Genomic DNA, 17,209 nt, shown 5'->3' with positions numbered 1-17,209 from the left:
ATCACTGCTGAAGCTAAAGGATTTGCCAATGATAAGATGGAAGTCCAGATCAGAGAGTTTGACAGCATTGTGGAAGTTCTCGGAGAGCAAAAAGAACAAAAGTAGGACAAAATAATAAAAAAAGCCAAAGTTCTTCACCACTGCATAACTTGCTTTGACTTAATTGTGACTCTTATGTTCATGCGCCAGGTCATGTTTAGGACGAAGGTTCTTGCGGAAAAGTTCCAGGCTGAACGCCTCTATCTGATAACTGCTAACGAAAAACTCAGGGAGACACGCGATATCTTAGATTCTCTCCTCGAAGACCCGGATCAGATAGGGAGGCAAATTGAGGCAACAAAATCAGTAGTGGAAAAATTTCGTTCAATAGCGAACGACGAGTTCCGACTTAAACACCGTCCTAGACGTCTGCCTGCTCGTTATTCAGAGGCAACTGCTAATTCTGGAGCCAACCCGGTGGATGACAGGAAATCGTTCTATTCTAAGAAGCTCTGTGGTGTCCTTAGAGCCCTAGCGAACAGCATGGATGATGTAATATATAACAACTCATCTTTTCTAGGGCCAATATACCAAAGTTTACTGTGCAGAATGGATGACAGCTATGAAAGCCTTACCAAACTCGTGAAGATGTTTCCTGAAAAAGAATGAGATCCCGCGGGACTAATGTTAGATCTATGGGCTTTCAAACACTTTTTTGGCCAGGAGTGGGGTTGAAGGCAACAAAGTCATAAATCACACGATCTTTGAGAAACTATTCCGTAACGCTGTCAAATCGATATTCCCGACTATCTGGTCAGTTTACCAGTGGGTTGCGACAGTGGCACCAACTGTGGCCATAGAAGAAAGAAGAAATGCACAGAAGAAATGCACATTTTGTTAATTAGTTGTGAAAACAGTCGGCATAAGTGATCAGCCAGTCGGTCAAATCAATCACTCCCCCCCAAAAAAAAATTTGGGCTAGTAACGCCCCTGTCCACGATTACTAGTTCAATGTAATCATCCCTGTATTTATAGCACAAAATATATGGTTGACCATCCTTCTTTGCAAAAATAAGAAAAATTCATCTTTTAGATAGGGACCTCTGAGTTTTCATAAATGTTGAACTTCATTGTATAATTTTCATTGAAGTCGCACTACTGTTTTGGTAAGTTTAATCTTTTTTTCAAAAATTGTGAAAATTTGTATATGTCAATAACTTTTCATGAGCAGCTTTAAAATAAATAAGTTTAAAAAATTTAGAATTAGCAAAAATAATAGATTTGGTTTTCTGTATAAATCGCAATCAAAAATCCTTTTTTTAGATTTTTAGTTTCTTTGACTAGGATCACTCTTCACTATCAGCTTGTTGCTACGAATAATTTAATCCTAGGCAATTCCCGTTTTGAATAGTCTTGCTAATATTCCTAGAGCAATAAATTAATAACGATTTTCATCCGTGAAAAAATTTTCCTCTGTAAATATTTCGCAAGAGGGGAACGGGAATCCTGAAACAACAGAACTTTAGGGCCATTCAGCGGTTTTGAGAAGAATATTAAAAAAAATTTAGACGGCCCCCCCCCCCACTCTCTTCCTCTTTAGTGCAGTTACGAAAATTGCTATAATGTTACATATCACACTTAAAATATCTGTGCAATAAAAGATGCACCCACATAACGTGCACCTGCAGCAACCATTTAACGTGCTTAATCTAACAATATTCCTCGGGTGGAAAGAGACTATGGATAAAGCTCTACCCCTACCCCTCCTTTTCGATTTACTGAAGGCGCAGTAAAATTTCAAAAATTTTTGTTTAAGATCACACTTTTTAGGACTTCGGGCACCTTCTTTGACCTTCTGTATAATAGGTGATTCAATTTGCTGTGCCATGATGTCTTTCCCTATTTAAAAAGGGCACTAGAACTTTCAGTTTCTCTTAGAATGAGTCCTCTCCGAGTTTTTAGGGTCATTGATTTTATACGATCACTCTTAGAAAAATGACACAAAATAAATACGTATCTTGACCGTCCTTCTCTAGAAACTGAAAAACTTCACATATTAGTAGATAAGGTCTTGAAACCTCTGCAAAAGAGTTTTCCGATATGCTGTATTTGTCGGTGTAATTTTCATCAAGATCACTTCCCTTTTTTTTTCAACATTTTTTGAAAATTCGGTGAATTTTACTCAGACTTATAGATTTCGATCTGCCGGTTTAAAGATAGGAAATTTTACGTGTTTGGAATTGCCATAAAAAGCCAATTCTTTTGATACACATAGTGTCTCAAATCTACTTTTCTTAGGGCTTTTATTATTTTAATTACTAATAATATTATTAATTATATTATTAATAACTTTATTAATAACCGTGCTATATTATTAGCACGAGTCACTTCTTACTCACAGATTGTTAATAAGCTGTCTTATTTGAATTCAATTAAATTCTAATTAATAAAACCGTTTTCTTTTTTTTTTGCCAAAAATTTTCTTGTTTGATTGTATTATTTACTTAGATACAGAAAGACATATTAACTACAACGGATTATCTTCTTCGAAAAGTCAAAGACAAAGACCGATCTTAATAACTTTCTCTTCCAGAAAAAACAAAGTCTTGCTCCAAGATTTTTCTTTGGCGAAGGAAGCCCTTATTTCAAAGTCTTTTTAGGGAAGAAAAATTGTGAAAGTTAGTTTTGTGTCAAAGGCAGATCATACAAAAAGGGAAAAAACTATTTTGTTGGCATTAATAACGGTAGCAGGTTTAGAAATGTCAGAACCATAAGAAAACAAGATTTATCATTTTATGTAAAGACAATAAATTTATTAATTTGTGTTGATTATTTTGTTTTGTTAATTTATAATGAATATATTTATTAATTTAATTATTCATATAGTTTTTCTTTGTTTAACGATTTAATTTATTAGTTTATCAATTAAAATATTATCAACTAATTTTTAGGAAACGTAAAGAATCAATTTAGGAAGATGGCCAATAGCAAGGTGAACCTCACCTGTATGTATGAAGAAAAGAAAGCTAAATTTAAAGTTTGTCATTTTGTTCCGAAGACTTTTAGTTCTAAAAAGACTCAAAGCCTTTGATATCTCAGGTAACAATTCAGTTCAAATTTGCAAGAAAAATATCATTGGCATTTACTGAATTTAGAATAAAGAAACAGTGCCATGCTTCGCAGTGCCATGGTGCGACTCTATCCTTATGGAAGAAGCAGAATTGGAGACACGGAGACATCTAAACCTAATTGATGTCGGCAGTCTTTTTTAAATAGCCATTTTGATGGAGAAAATCCAAATGTAATAGATGCTATAAGTTTTTTTTTTTAATTGCCATCTTTTAACAAAGTGGTTAAAGAATCATTTATGTTCCTTTTTCATGGGGGGGGGGTCAACATTTTTTCCAGTAAATCAAATGTACTAGAAACTATTGTGTTTTATGTCAAAAAATATGGCGAGCTCTTGGTCAATCATAAGGAAATATTTAAACAACGATAAACAAGAGTAAATCAATTGGGCGTAGAGCATTATTCAGGTAAAAATTAAAAAAATTGTAAATAGCAAAAACAAAAACGACAAAAATTGAGACAAAAGGAGAAAGAGGGTAGAAAAAAAATTCGGTGAAAAAACGAGATACTAAAAAAACAAAGGAAAGAAGATCATAGAGGGGAAGTAACCAGATGGAAACTGATTGAAGAAGAAAAGATAAAATAATCGTTTATTAAGAAGTTCTGTAACAAAAGGAGTGATTTTTTTATATATTCAATGTGGATAATGGACCTTCAGTAGAGGGTGTAAACAATTTATTATTTTCGCTTTTAGAGATTAAAAGGGAGCTGGGTTTCACTGTGTCATCAAGGTCAGTTACAATGAATGGGGAACGGATATAAGTTAGGGCAGATCTGGCAAAATATACATCAGAAAAAGAGACCGCAAATACTGTTTATTGCATCTCTTATTGTGGTTTGACATTCAATTTCAAGGAAGAAAGATAATCGGGTTTCACCTTCATTAGTTATGATTAAAGCTTAGAATATTTTGAATGTTTAAAAGTGAACAATCAACAAACTCTTACAAAAGCGACTTTTATAAAATTTTTGACTATAAAATATAAAATTTTTGTTTTATAAAATCTTATGAAATTATTGGAAATTTTTAGTTATATGAAACTTATTGAAATTTTTGAAATATTATGAAATTTTTTGAAATTCTATGAAATTTTATGAAATTTTTTACTACGGCTGGCATTCTTTTGTAAGCGTGAAGAGATTTTCAGAAATTGAAGAAAGTTGTTTATTGTTTCTAAAATTAGCATATCCTAATTTTAATTATTTTACTGTATACTCTATTAGTTTAATTTATTTCTGCTAAATTAGTATATTCAACTAATATGTATAGAGATATAATAAAACTAGGTCAGAGGGGTAAGGATTTCTTTTTATATTTAATTTAAAAATTTATACACAAAAGTTTGCTGGTCTACACACTTTTTTTCTTTCTTTTTTTATTTTATTATATAAGTATTTTGTCTACCTTGAATGTTTTTTTACGGTTATTAGAATCACAAGAAAATGGTTTCTTGGAACAGAGAAAAGGTAGCGTAGCACAGACGAATGTTATAGATTCTGAATATGCTAATGTATCGTTTTTATGTGCCTAATCATTTGAAAGGAAAAAATAAGACACAAAAATGCTTCTTGATAGATCTGATGTTCTTATGAAGTTCGACCAGAGGATGGCACAGTGGATCGATCTCTGGTTGGCAATACGGGGCATGGGGTTAGATTCCACCTGTCTCAGCACCTGAAAATCATTGCATATTTTGTCATTATGATCTCAAAATAATTGAATAAAAGGAAAAACAATATTATTAAGTTGAATGAACACTACTACTACTACTCAGTACTAATCAGGCAACTACTACTAGTACTAAAGTACTACTATTACTGCTACTAGTAATAACTCACAATAGCACCAGCCCGCTTGAGGCCAACACAGCTACGTAAGCTCCTCCTTCATCGCAATCTGTTCATAGGCTCCCTCGTGCACCCTTCCAAGAAGTTTCAGTTCCCACTAAATTCTTCCTTACTATCTCCTCCCTTCCTATTTGGGGACAAACTGTTTTCTGGGGCTGCCAAACAGTAAGTATACTTCAACTACGATAGTAGGGGGAGGGTTTATACCACAGGGGTTACAACTGTACGAACGACTTAGACGAACAAGATTACACACCTCTTTCTAGGTCCATCAACGGTTAGAAATACTAACGGGAGTGTGACGCAACTTATTTTTTGAACCTTTTTTTATTTTTTAACATGATAATTTTATTTCAACTTTTTTTACATGTCTTAGAATGACATAAAACATACTTAAAGTATACAAAATTCATTTTTAAGTTAGATTTCTTAACGTATGTAGATGTGTGTTGTCTGAAACCTATGATTTGGGGTGCCTGGTTTACTATTTCACACTTTTCTGACCTAGGTTTCTTAGCCTGTCATATAAGTGTGTTGCCTGAAATCTATGATTTGGGATGTTTGATTTACTATTTTTGACTTTTCTTAGCTAGGTTTCTTACCCTTTCGTAGATGTGTGTTGCATGAGACTAATGATTTTGGATGTATAGTTTGCTATTTTGGACTTTTCTTAGCTAGATTTCCTAACCTTTCGTAAGTCTATGTCTGGTTTTATTAATAATATTTGATTTTCTAATAAAGTTGGGTTTTAATTTTCAGAAACAAGAATATGAATGCTTAAAATACATCTGATTTTATTAATAATATTTGATTTCCTTTAATAATTGGGTAAATTTTTGCATATTTTTAATAAAGTCCGGTTTTAGTTTTCAGAAATATGAACATCCCAGTTTAAAATATGTAGCGATAAAAATTTATGGCTATATGTAGCGATAAAAAATTTAGACGGGCCTTAATTGTGGTAATAAAGATTGACCGCGTCAAATGTAATATTATGATTTAAGGCTGTGAACTTACACCTTATAAGTTCTCCGATAGCACCACTTATAGCGCTAAGGACTGTGCCATATGTAATATTATGATTTAAAGCGGTGTACCGATCACACCAGTTCTTCTGGGGGAATTTTTCATAAGCCACTTAACAGACTAGGCAAGCTATAAAAATAATGAGAAAATTAATTTTATGATTGCGCCACAGCAATAAGGAGTAAAGTAAATTTATGACCGTGCAACCCTCAATCTGTGAGAGAAAATAAAATGTGTAACTATATAAATGTAACCTCTTTTCCTTGAGTATCTCGAAACCAATTACCTCTAATATTATGTAGAAATCAGATTCCTGGGAGCACCACCTTGGAGGCATGCTAACTAATTATCTGTCGTGCGACTAGATACAGACATATAAAATGAAATAAACACAAGTGGAAAAGCAATAGTTTTATTGAGACTTACATTTAGGTGTACAGCAGTGTTTCACTTTAACTGACAACAATAGTGACTGAGATAACAATAATGACTGGATTGCAATGCCTGAATGCCGAAGTAATTCTGATTTACTAATCCTCCAAAAAAGCACTTTTACAACATTAGAAAACATAGTTTTTGTCCTGCGCTCTATGAGCTCACTCACAATTGGCCCAAGTCCTGTGGAGGGGGCCGCTATTTTGTAATTATGTTCACAAACCCACTAAATTATGTGAACTATCTTTCCAATGATTTGTTTTTAATATTTCGATGATTTAAACGTTCACACTGCTCTTATAATTTAAACTTCCTGATAAACATTGTACCTAGCATCTTTTTTATTACCAATTATCTTAGCGAAATTCAAACCGAATAGCGTCATTGTTTGACTTAAGCTAAAATACAATTTCTCTTTTTGCTGATTAAGAACTTTTCTTTTTTTTGAAACTAAATTTACAGTCAATTAAAGGAAATCAGGCTTATATGTAGAAAGAAAGTACTTAGTTCGTTATATTTAGAATGTATAACATTTTACTCACAGAACATCTTTCCCTTCACAATATTTAATGACGTACTGTCATTAGGACTTGCTTACCTTCGGGTATTTCAAATATTCGCTATTTATTAATTAATTATTCAATATGATTTTGATTGATAGTGTATTATTTTTTATTTTTATTTTGGCTTAATAAGGAGTGTTAAAAAAATTTCTCTATTACTTTTCTTTTTTTATTATATGTCCCTATCTAAAGTTCATCTACCGGACTAAAATTATCTATGGTTCTAGCCTATCTACTATACTAAAGATTTTTTTTCTACATCTAACACTGATGATTTTTATATTTCCAACAAGTTTGAGGCTATTCTACCTTTACATAAGCTTTTTTTTGAGAATTCAACTTTTACAAGTCTTTTTTTATATTGCTGACTATAGGGCACACTGCTTCCTATCCACGCTACATTAAATGAATACTACGACAACGCTACACATAAAATCTATCTGAACATCTAACACTAAATATAAGAACGATTTAAAACACTCAATATTGGGTTTACCACGTTCATTGGTAACATTAGAACACTTTCACTGGGGATGTTTGCTACGTAAAATTAATGATAGGATATTGGAATTTTTGAGTTATTGAAGTTATTAAGATGTAACATATGTAAATTCACACCTATTTCATCCCCTTCGTGTCTCTTTAGCGTACTCAATCCTTCCGTTGTAAATTAGGGTCCTTCACTCTTTTCGTCTTGGCAAAATTTTTAAAGCACATACAATAGAGTTTCTTCATGGAACAGTTCGAGCATGATTGTGTTCACACAACAAACTCTCTATAATTGTCAAATGGAAAATGATACTTCCAACTACAGGTGTGGGAATATGCTATCAGAGCTCATTCTCACCTGCTTTTTGATAGTTCATAGGGTGCCTTATCATTTAGGGGTTCAACACTGGGACTGCGTTCATTTTCTTCTCAGTATATCATTCTTGGGATATTTTAAGGCACATAGAGAATGTCATTCTCGTATAAAATTGTTCATTCGTGCACTCAGAGATAATAGTTCTCTTATAAAATTGTTCGTGCCTGGCTTGCGTCTATTAACTTTTGCGGTGATTCCTAGTTTAATCACAGGGGAATTAATATTTGGATTTGGAACAGGTCGACATCAGACTTTAGTGACTCCTTCAACATATTATCTTTTAACTTGTGGGAGGGGTATATTGTCACTGAGGGGTTAGTCACTGGGATTAATTTTGGTTTCTGTAATTCAATGGTTGAATTCCAGGTCCATTTGTCAGAAATTATCTCTTAACATTTATGGGATAACAGAGATATCAACTTTTCGCATTTGATAGAGGTGATAGGATGGATTCCGAGAAATGTTCGAAAGGGATTCGACGCGTGAATCTGCGACACATAAATAATTTTTGGGGTCATCAAATGTCATAACTACACAGTCGTATGGTACATGGCTCCATAATGACCATCAAGGGTGATATTTATGTACTTATACCTTGTACTGGTCGATGGGGCTCTCAGGATTTATGTGATTATATAGTTCAATAATGCACTGAATACTGATATTCAAAAATAGTGTTACCTGATACGTAATATGGTTTATGGCCGAGGAAGAAATGATCAAAAGGTTACTATAATTTTTTTAGATGAACCTGGGATGAAAAGTGCCCCGATTCTACGATGAGTGCTTTTAGCTGGTTGAGGTTTGATAAAAATAGATTCTGCTAGGTTGTATCTGCGCTGAAAAACGCATTCTATTAATTAATTTCCAATATGTCGATCCACTTCCTGTAATAAAAATAACCAGGCTGAATCACACTTTCTTTAAAACAAATAGTCATAATAAATAATAATCAATACTATTAGGTGCATTTTGGGGTGAATGTTACCCTACAAGACAATATAAAAAGATACACTGATAATACTACATAAACATTGGTTTTAATAAAACGACATTATTATCATCTTGGTTTCAGATACATATATTTCCCATTGGGAAATCTAAAACAGAGATGTCTTTAAATTTGTTTTAAAAAAGGAAACAACGATACAAGGATTATTTAATTCTTCGGCACGTTTTTAATCCTCTCTTAGATTTAAAACAATCCTTCAAACATAAATTACCCTACATTGTTAAGTTTAAGGTCTCAGTTTACAACATATTTTCATGCCTTCATTTTTCAAGCACGTCCGTGATGTTTAAGAAATGCATGTTGCAGCGTGGTAGCCACACGGTTTTACGTAAACGACACTTACAATGAGGGAACAAGACATAGCAAGGACGAGTGGAGACCTCTATACCCACTCGTTTTCAAATGTCTTCCCTTTTTCTTTGCTTAGACGTTCTCATGGGGTTCCGGGTTTAACTTCTGCATTTCAGCTGTTTCCCCGTATTCTTCTCTTGGTTTTCACCTTCTTAGTCTCAGGATTTTTCCATAATTAAAATTCAATAAGGTTCTTATGGTCAGGGAACTTGCGAATACGAAACATACGGTCAGTAGTATGTTCCACCAGAAATTGGTTGAGAACAATCCGTATCTATTATCCACGTACGTTAATCTCTGGTCTTCATTTGTAAATAGGGGAATCTGGGAGTCTAATGCTTCTCTTATTTTTGGAAGCCTTAATGTCCCTTAATTTTTTTCTATTTTGAACCATAACGAGGTTTTCATTTCCTCACTTTCTATATTGGGAACAGTGTACGACAGGTTAATTGCCTTAAAATTGATTATTTTAGGACTTATTATGTTTGCGCTCGTGGTAATTAACGGCGTTCAAACAGTTGACTCTTTAATTAGAAGTCGACACCCTTGTTTTACGGTTACCATGTCCACTTCTTCAAACAGTAATTATGTGTTTTTAACTTGGGTTTGTTGTTCCTGTATTATTATAACTAGACAAAGTTTCACCAATTCCACTTGCAACAGAAAATAGTCTAATATATTTTGTAAGGTATATGAATATTTATTGTTTATTACTTCCTTACACAACTTCTTTCAATTGGACTGGATACAGCGTACCGGAATGTTACGGGTACACTTTTTGTATTAAAGGAAATTATTCGAATTAATTATATGCAATGTGACTTTTTAATTAGAATTTGTTTATGGGAACTGATATGTGTTGAACAGACGGTATCAGACGGTTTTGATTCATGCGAAGCCATGATATATGTTGAAAAAAAATTTCTATAGCTTTTTTATAGTTTTATGATTTTTACTTGTGAGCTAAAAATTTTATTTTTTTTTCTTTAAATTATCATTCCTTTATGACGCCTATCCATTAAAATCTTTTAATCCTATACTGATTAAGTGTAATTCCATCTATCGGGTATTTTAACCGTTCTACCTGGTTGTGTCGTTACTTTCTCCTCGACTTCTTGCGTTTTCTTCTTTTTCAGTTTTGCTAGCGAAATAAGATCAAATTTTTTGTATTGTTGTTTCAAAAATTCTTGCCCTTTTCATACTGTTTCTTTTGCGTGCGCAGCTGCTGAAGTCAGTTTTGATTTCCCTATTTCTTTAACTACCATATGGTCTGATTCGCCACCAGCCTCTTCGGAACTGGTTTCCGATGATTCCGCATTAGAACTTTTAGAGGTGACGCTTCGCATTTTTGAGCTATCGCCTCCCCTTCCTTCATAAATTTCTACTCCTCTGGAAGTAGAAGGTTTATTCTCTAAGTCCTTGCTTTGAGTTTTCAACTTGGGAGATTTGAAAGACTCTTGAGAGCTTTGAGAGGAATCAAAACTTTTTGCGGGGTTCCTCCACAGCTTAAATACCATGTCTTCAGGGGGATGGGGCATTCTTTGTGTTTACCTACATGAAGTCCATTGTTTAGGCTTGACCTTGGACACAGTTATATCATGATATTGTTTTTGTTGGTCATCCTTGGGAGTTTGATTCCAAGGCAATGTACTTTGACTCGTTTTTATTGGGAAATTTATTAAATCCATAGCTTCTCTCAGATTTGTTTTAATTGAATCTTTGGGAGGAGTTTTCTTTACAGTAATACCCGGAGTTTCTAAAGCTCTGTTTAATTCCTCCTGCAATGACAGGGGCTTTTTTATTGGTGTTACAGGGGAAACCATATCATCTGGAAATCTTTTTGGGGGACAAAGGGTTGAAATTCTATCAGGGGAAAATTGGTTTTTCGGAGATATCGTATCATCTAATTCTCCTGCGCTCTCCGATGATGAACTTTTTGGATCTTTTGGCGTTTTTATTCTCTCTGGTAGTAGGAATTTTCCTTTAGGAATGACTAAATTTTTCATAGCTAAAAATTCTTAAAAGTTTTCCTCATCGCTCTCATCCTCGAAATAGCCTTGCTTGAAATTAAAGGGTTTTAGCTCTGCCAATCTTGATTTAGGGGGCTCATTTTCTGCATCTGACGAATCAGTAGAGGAGGGACGTGATACCCATCTCTCTGGAAATGTTGCTCTTTTTATTCGGCTAACATGGGCCTTGTAAGTCCTTCCACTATCGGGGTTCACCATTTTAAAAGTATAATCGTTATCGTACTTTTTGATTATTCTGTACGATCCAGAATATTTGTTGGAAAGTTTTTTGCCTTCCGTTCTTGCCTCGTTCTTTAGGTAGACGCAATATCCTATCTTGAAATTTATGTTCCCCTTGACTTTGGGTTGGTTTCTTAGTTCTTGGTTTATTTTACATTTTTCCAACTCTTGCTAACTATCTTATGAGTTTTCCTCATCCTATTTATAAATTCTTGTTTGTAATCCTCCGAGTTATTGTAATATTGGCGGGACTCAATAATCTCATCATACGGGATTCTAAAATCACGACCAATAAGTAAATAAAATGGATTGTCTTTGGTTGTTTCTGAATAAGCAGTATTGATTACGTTAGTCAAATAAGGTAAGAATTGATCCCAATCGTTCCTGTTGTCTTTTGTATAAATGCTTAATACGTTCGAAACTATTTTATGCCTATTTTCTTTTTTACCATTAGCTTGTGGGTGATACGGTGATGTCACCAATTTCTATATGTTAAGAAAACTCATTAAGTGTTTTGTTACTTTTGAAACAAAATTGCTTCCGTTGTCACTTAAAACTTTATTTGGAATTCCAAATTGTAAAAATAATTTCGCTAACGCCTTACTTGTGGCGTAAGCGCCTTGATTTTTTAATGCTTTTGCAAAAGTAAAACCAGAAAAATGGTCTATAACTGAAAGAATACAAGTATGGCCTCTGTTTGAAACAGGCAAGCCTCCACTGGTTCCATATAAATCAAATGCGACAATATCGAAGGGAAATCTCGCTACCGGGACTCTTCCCATTGGAGGATTAGGATTAGGATAAGCTTGGGGGTTTTTTCTTAAGTTACACGCTTCGCATGTACTTACGAATTCCTTAAGTTTTGTTACTGCCGACGGCACGTAAAAATATTGTTTTAATTTATGGAAAGTTTTCGTTACTCATAAGTGTCTACCTATGTTTGAATGAAAATATTCGAATGCAGGTGTTATTAAGTTTTGGGGTAGTACAGGTAATATTGAGGTTTGGTTTCTATTTGCCTCGGCAGTCACGATTCTGCATAGTATTTCCTCATCAAGATCATAATAAAAATTATCTATTTCTTTTCTAAGAGTTTTGAATTTATTTGGTAACGCATCATCATTCACAAAATAATTAATAAGCGCTGAACACATTTCGTCCTTTTTTTGCTTTCTTTTTATATTTTCTAAAGACAAGGGACAATAGTTAACCTTATTTTCTTTTACTGTGTCTTTGTCTTGTTTTTCTTACATTTATGTTTGCTCTTAGTATTGATAGCGTTAACTTCATTTTCCTCAGTTTCCGACGGCGTACTTTCTGAGTATCTACTCAAAAAGTCACAAGCTGCATTTTGTTTACCTTTTAAATTCGTAATCTAGGTCTTGGATTTTCATAATCCATCTAGCTAGAATTCCCGTGGGGTTTTTAAATGTGCGCAGGTACTGCAAGCTTTTATGGTCTGATCGTAGTTTAAATTTTCTTCCAATTGAATAGTGTTTAAATTTGTTTAAGTGGTGGATTATAGATAATAATTCTAAGTTTGTGGCGGAATAACTACTTTCGCATTTTGATAAGGTTCTACTCGAATAGCATATAACTTTTTCTATTTTTTTGTTTAGGCGTTCCCTCTAGAGGATTAGGGTTTTCTACCGGGATTATTTGCAAAAGAATAGCGCCAATGCCCTTTGAACTAGCATCGGTTGCGACCACAAATTGTCCGTTTTCGAAATCAGGCAGTAATAATATTGGTTCAGAAGTGAGTGCCTTTTTGAGACGGTCTAGGAAAGTTTGAGCTTCCTGAGACCAGGTAACATTTTGGGAGTTCCCTTTGGTTAACTCTGTGAGGGGTTTCGCAATTTGGGCATAATTGCGCACGAATTTTCTAAAGTAGCCAGTGAGACCTAAAATTCCTCTTAATTCTTTCATAGTTCTTGGGGGTTTGAGGTTTTCAACACATTTTATATCATCGGGGTCTGGGGATATCTCTCCTTGCGTTACTACTACTCCTAAAAATTTAATTTTAGGTTGAAATAAATTTACTTTTTCAGGCCGGCATTTTAAATTGCCCTCTCTGAATTTCTCGAACACATTAGCTAATGCTGCTAAGTGTTGTTCAGCGTTTTCTTCCATAAACAAAAAATTGCGAAGAAAGGAAACGAGGACAATTAACAGCCAGTGAAAAAATTGAAAAATTATGCAAATATATCGGTCAAGACCTCCGCTTATCGGTCAAGATGTCCGCATATGACATCATCAACAAAACAAATTATATTCTTTAATCCTCTTAATAGATGCAATAATAGTCTACATAAAGCGCATGAACTTGTCTTAAGTCCAAAAGGTACTCTTAAGTATTCGTATGAACCGCATTCAGCCGTAGAAAATGCAGTTTTATGGACATCTTTTTCGGCTATTTTCACTTGGTGGTAGCCTTGGGTAAGGTCTAAAGAAGTTAAAATTTTGTGTTTGCTTGAAATAGTCAAGAATTTCATCTATTCTTGGTAAAGGAAATTTATCACTAATTACTTGTTTGTTAAGGGCTCTATAATCTACAACAAGTCTAAGATCACCATGCTTTTTTGGCACCAAGATCACTTGTGCGCTATACGGACTTATGTTGGGGCGTATAATTTCATTTTTTTTCTAATTTATGAATTTTTTTTTTTCCACTCTTTGTGCTTATACGGTACACGATATGGCTGTTTCGCGACAGCGTTCCCAGTCGTTAAAATTGAATGTTCATAAAACTGTATCAGTCCGATATCATCTTCAGATGCGGAAAATATTTGAAATTCCATAATAATTCGCATAATTTTTTTCTTAAGTTCTAAGTCTGTAATATGATCCATATTCAATTTGTTTAATAATTGCGATTTAGTTAGAGGGTATTTGTTAATTGAGGTTTTAATGCCATTTACTAGGTTTCTTTTGGAATTTTCCCACCTATCTAAATCATTTTCCGAGATAACTTGGATTTGAACTAAACACAACCCCTTTTTTATTGTAGTTGTATCATTTTCGTGGTTATTAGTTACCCAAATAAAACCTTCTCCTTCGTCGTAAGATATAATCTATTCCTCGAATAGCAGACTTTCAGGAATTTCATTCGACGAGATCGCAAGCCATATTTCAGATTTGCTATCCACGGTTGCACGATCTGTGATATTTGAATTCTTTCCATCGTTTTTGGAGGGATCTTTGTTTTCCAAACCGCGAACCCGTACAATCTTTATTCACTCTTATTGTCTATTAGATTCCTACTGGCGCTATGGTGCGTCATTGCTGCATCTTGCGGCGTCATATTGGGCTTTACTATGTTTTTCGATAATTCCGCTATTTTCTTAATTTCTTTTGACCTATACTGTCACATATCTCCTATTTTTATTTTCGCAGATTCAATCCACTTATTATGTAAATCTACTTCATCTCTGCGATGTCTCTCAGAATAATTAAACGAATTTCTGATTATGCCATGTCCTCCTTGTTGCGAGACATGAGGTTCAAAAGATTGTGACATTGTACTGCCAGAAATTTTATTTTCTGTTATGTTCTCTTCGTAACCTCTGTTACAATTCCTTATGGTATAAATTCCTTCCCCTACCTTCACCGGGTAGAAAAGGCTTTTCGTTTGCTACGACTAATGGTACCCCATTGGACCTTAAAAAATTGGTGTCGATGATGGCTTCATACGGAAAGTTATTGCATATTACAAAATTTGTCGGAAAAATTTTATAATTCCTTTTTACGTTTAGGCGAATTGTACCTTTTGCATCCAATTTATGCCCTGTCACGCTAGTTAAATTGGGATTATTAGGATTCCGCTGTCGCCTAATGTGCGGAGGCAACATATTAAATACGCATGAGTTTATGATGCTAATCGTTGCACCGGTGTCAATCAAAGCTTTAAAGTAAACATTTGCTACGCAAAAATCATTAAATATAGGTAACTTGTTATTACTATCACTACAAGACGGTACTACTATTAGTTTGGACCTATTAGATATTCTGGGCACCCTCTGGGTCCAATTTATTCTTCTGAGGGGCCTGACGCGTTTCCCTGAGGATTTATTTCATGCGTCGGTGCCTGCAATAGATATTCGGACATGTTCGTGTAGTCTCTAGCTGTGGCAGTGCCGGGTGCTGGCGCTGACTGCCAATGCTGTTGGCGTGGAAAACTTTCATATCCCGTCAGCCAATTAACTATTTGCTGTCGGCTTGAAAAATTTGTATTTCCCGTCGGCAAATTTCTGGGATTTCGATACCATTCTCGCATTATATTGGCTTTGGCGAGTATTTAGGTTTTCAAATCGGTAATTAATTTGTCTAGTGGGGGGAGGATTGTACAAATTGGTTTGGTACACGTTGTAAAGTACTGATTGCCACAATCTTCCCTGGCTACAGCCTAGTGAAGCACTGGCGCCAAAATTTGTTCTTTCAAACAAATGGTTGCCATAATTTTGCGTACTACCGATAGCAATTCTTGGTGTGCGATCGGGGACATAACGGCACTTTCTCGCGAGATGCCCAGGCCGATTACAAATATAGCATCTTATTATTGTAGGGTTATTTTTATAACGAAATTGTTTGACGGGCTGAAAACGTACTGTTTTCTGCCTAGCGGGTTCTTGCTTTTCATTTCTTTGTGGCAGTGGGGAGTTGTCCCTTGAAAGGAAGTTGGGAGATGCCTGATCGCCCTTGAAGGTCAGGCTTGCGTTTGATTCGCCTAGGCTGTTTATTTTTGCTTTACTGTGATTAGCCACCATCGTATCAACTTAGATCAATCGCTCTACCTTCTGAACTGCAAGATCCAACGTCCGAATATTTTGTGATACTAACATTCTATATAGTTTTGGGGGTAGTCCTTGCAAAAAGGTATTTAGTATGACTTTTTCTTACAGTTCTTCTGAACCTTTTCCGTATTTTGCTTCTACTGAAATCCGTATATTGCCAAGATATTCTCTTACGTTTTGTAAATGGTCAAAGCATACCATTGCGTGTTTTAATTTATTTGTGGGACTGGTTTCGATAAATCTATCTTTAAATGCCGTTAAAAATTCGTCCGCCGTATTTATTGGCAAGCTGGTGTCATCACCTATAGTATTTTCAATTTGCTTTAGAAAGGTTAAGCCCTGGCCATTTAATCGTAATAGAAGCATGTCGACTAACGTTTCTAGCTCTGTTTTTGTTAATTCTACAATTTGGGCCAATTGGATATTAAATTCGTCGATATCTGATTGTCCATTGTATTGTGGAATAGATTTTGCTATTTCAATGTTTTTCGCGACCAACTTTTGCGTTATTAATAGTTCGCTTAATTCTTCTGACACTTTTTTTGCGTTTGGATTAACTCAAAATAAATTCATTATTTCACTTAACCTATTTTGGGGGGTTCTATTATCTCCTATGAGATATTTTAAAGGGTTTTCCTATAATAGCTTAGTGGTTATAGGCCTAATTACTTTTTTTATATGTCTGTATCTCTCCAATAATTAAATTTAAATTACAAAGTTTATAGCCTAATTAGTTTGCCCGTTTTCCTCCAATTTCCGACCGTGCCATATGTAGCGATAAAAAAGAAGGGTCTGAGGCAATTGTGGTAATAAAGATTGACCACGTCAAATGTAATATTATGCTTTAAGGCTGTGAACTTACACCTTATAAGTTCTCCGATAGCACCACTTATAGCGCTAAGGACTGTGTCATATGTAATATTATGGTTTAAAACGTTGTACCGATCGCGCCAGTTCTTCTG

The 17,209-nt window shown here is 34.6% G+C and overlaps 1 long non-coding RNA gene across 1 annotated transcript in view; it reads right to left on the bottom strand.

Moving 5' to 3' along the window:
• Positions 1–4,214: 4,214 nt before the first annotated feature.
• Positions 4,215–17,209, bottom strand: part of LOC148942947 (uncharacterized) — a 45,791-nt gene continuing 32,796 nt past the window's right edge. Inside the window, exon 3 of the long non-coding RNA XR_016143104.1 lies at positions 4,215–4,783. This is a non-coding gene — a long non-coding RNA (uncharacterized LOC148942947). The remainder of the gene's footprint in view (positions 4,784–17,209) is intronic.

Source organism: Artemia sp. Qi Xiang Cuo, chromosome 16, assembly GCF_049724085.1.
Source record: "Artemia sp. Qi Xiang Cuo chromosome 16, ASM4972408v1, whole genome shotgun sequence".
Lineage (NCBI taxonomy): Eukaryota > Metazoa > Arthropoda > Branchiopoda > Anostraca > Artemiidae > Artemia > Artemia sp. Qi Xiang Cuo.
The sequence above is the reverse complement of the archived record's forward strand: the minus strand, read 5'-3'. Positions and strand labels throughout refer to the sequence as shown.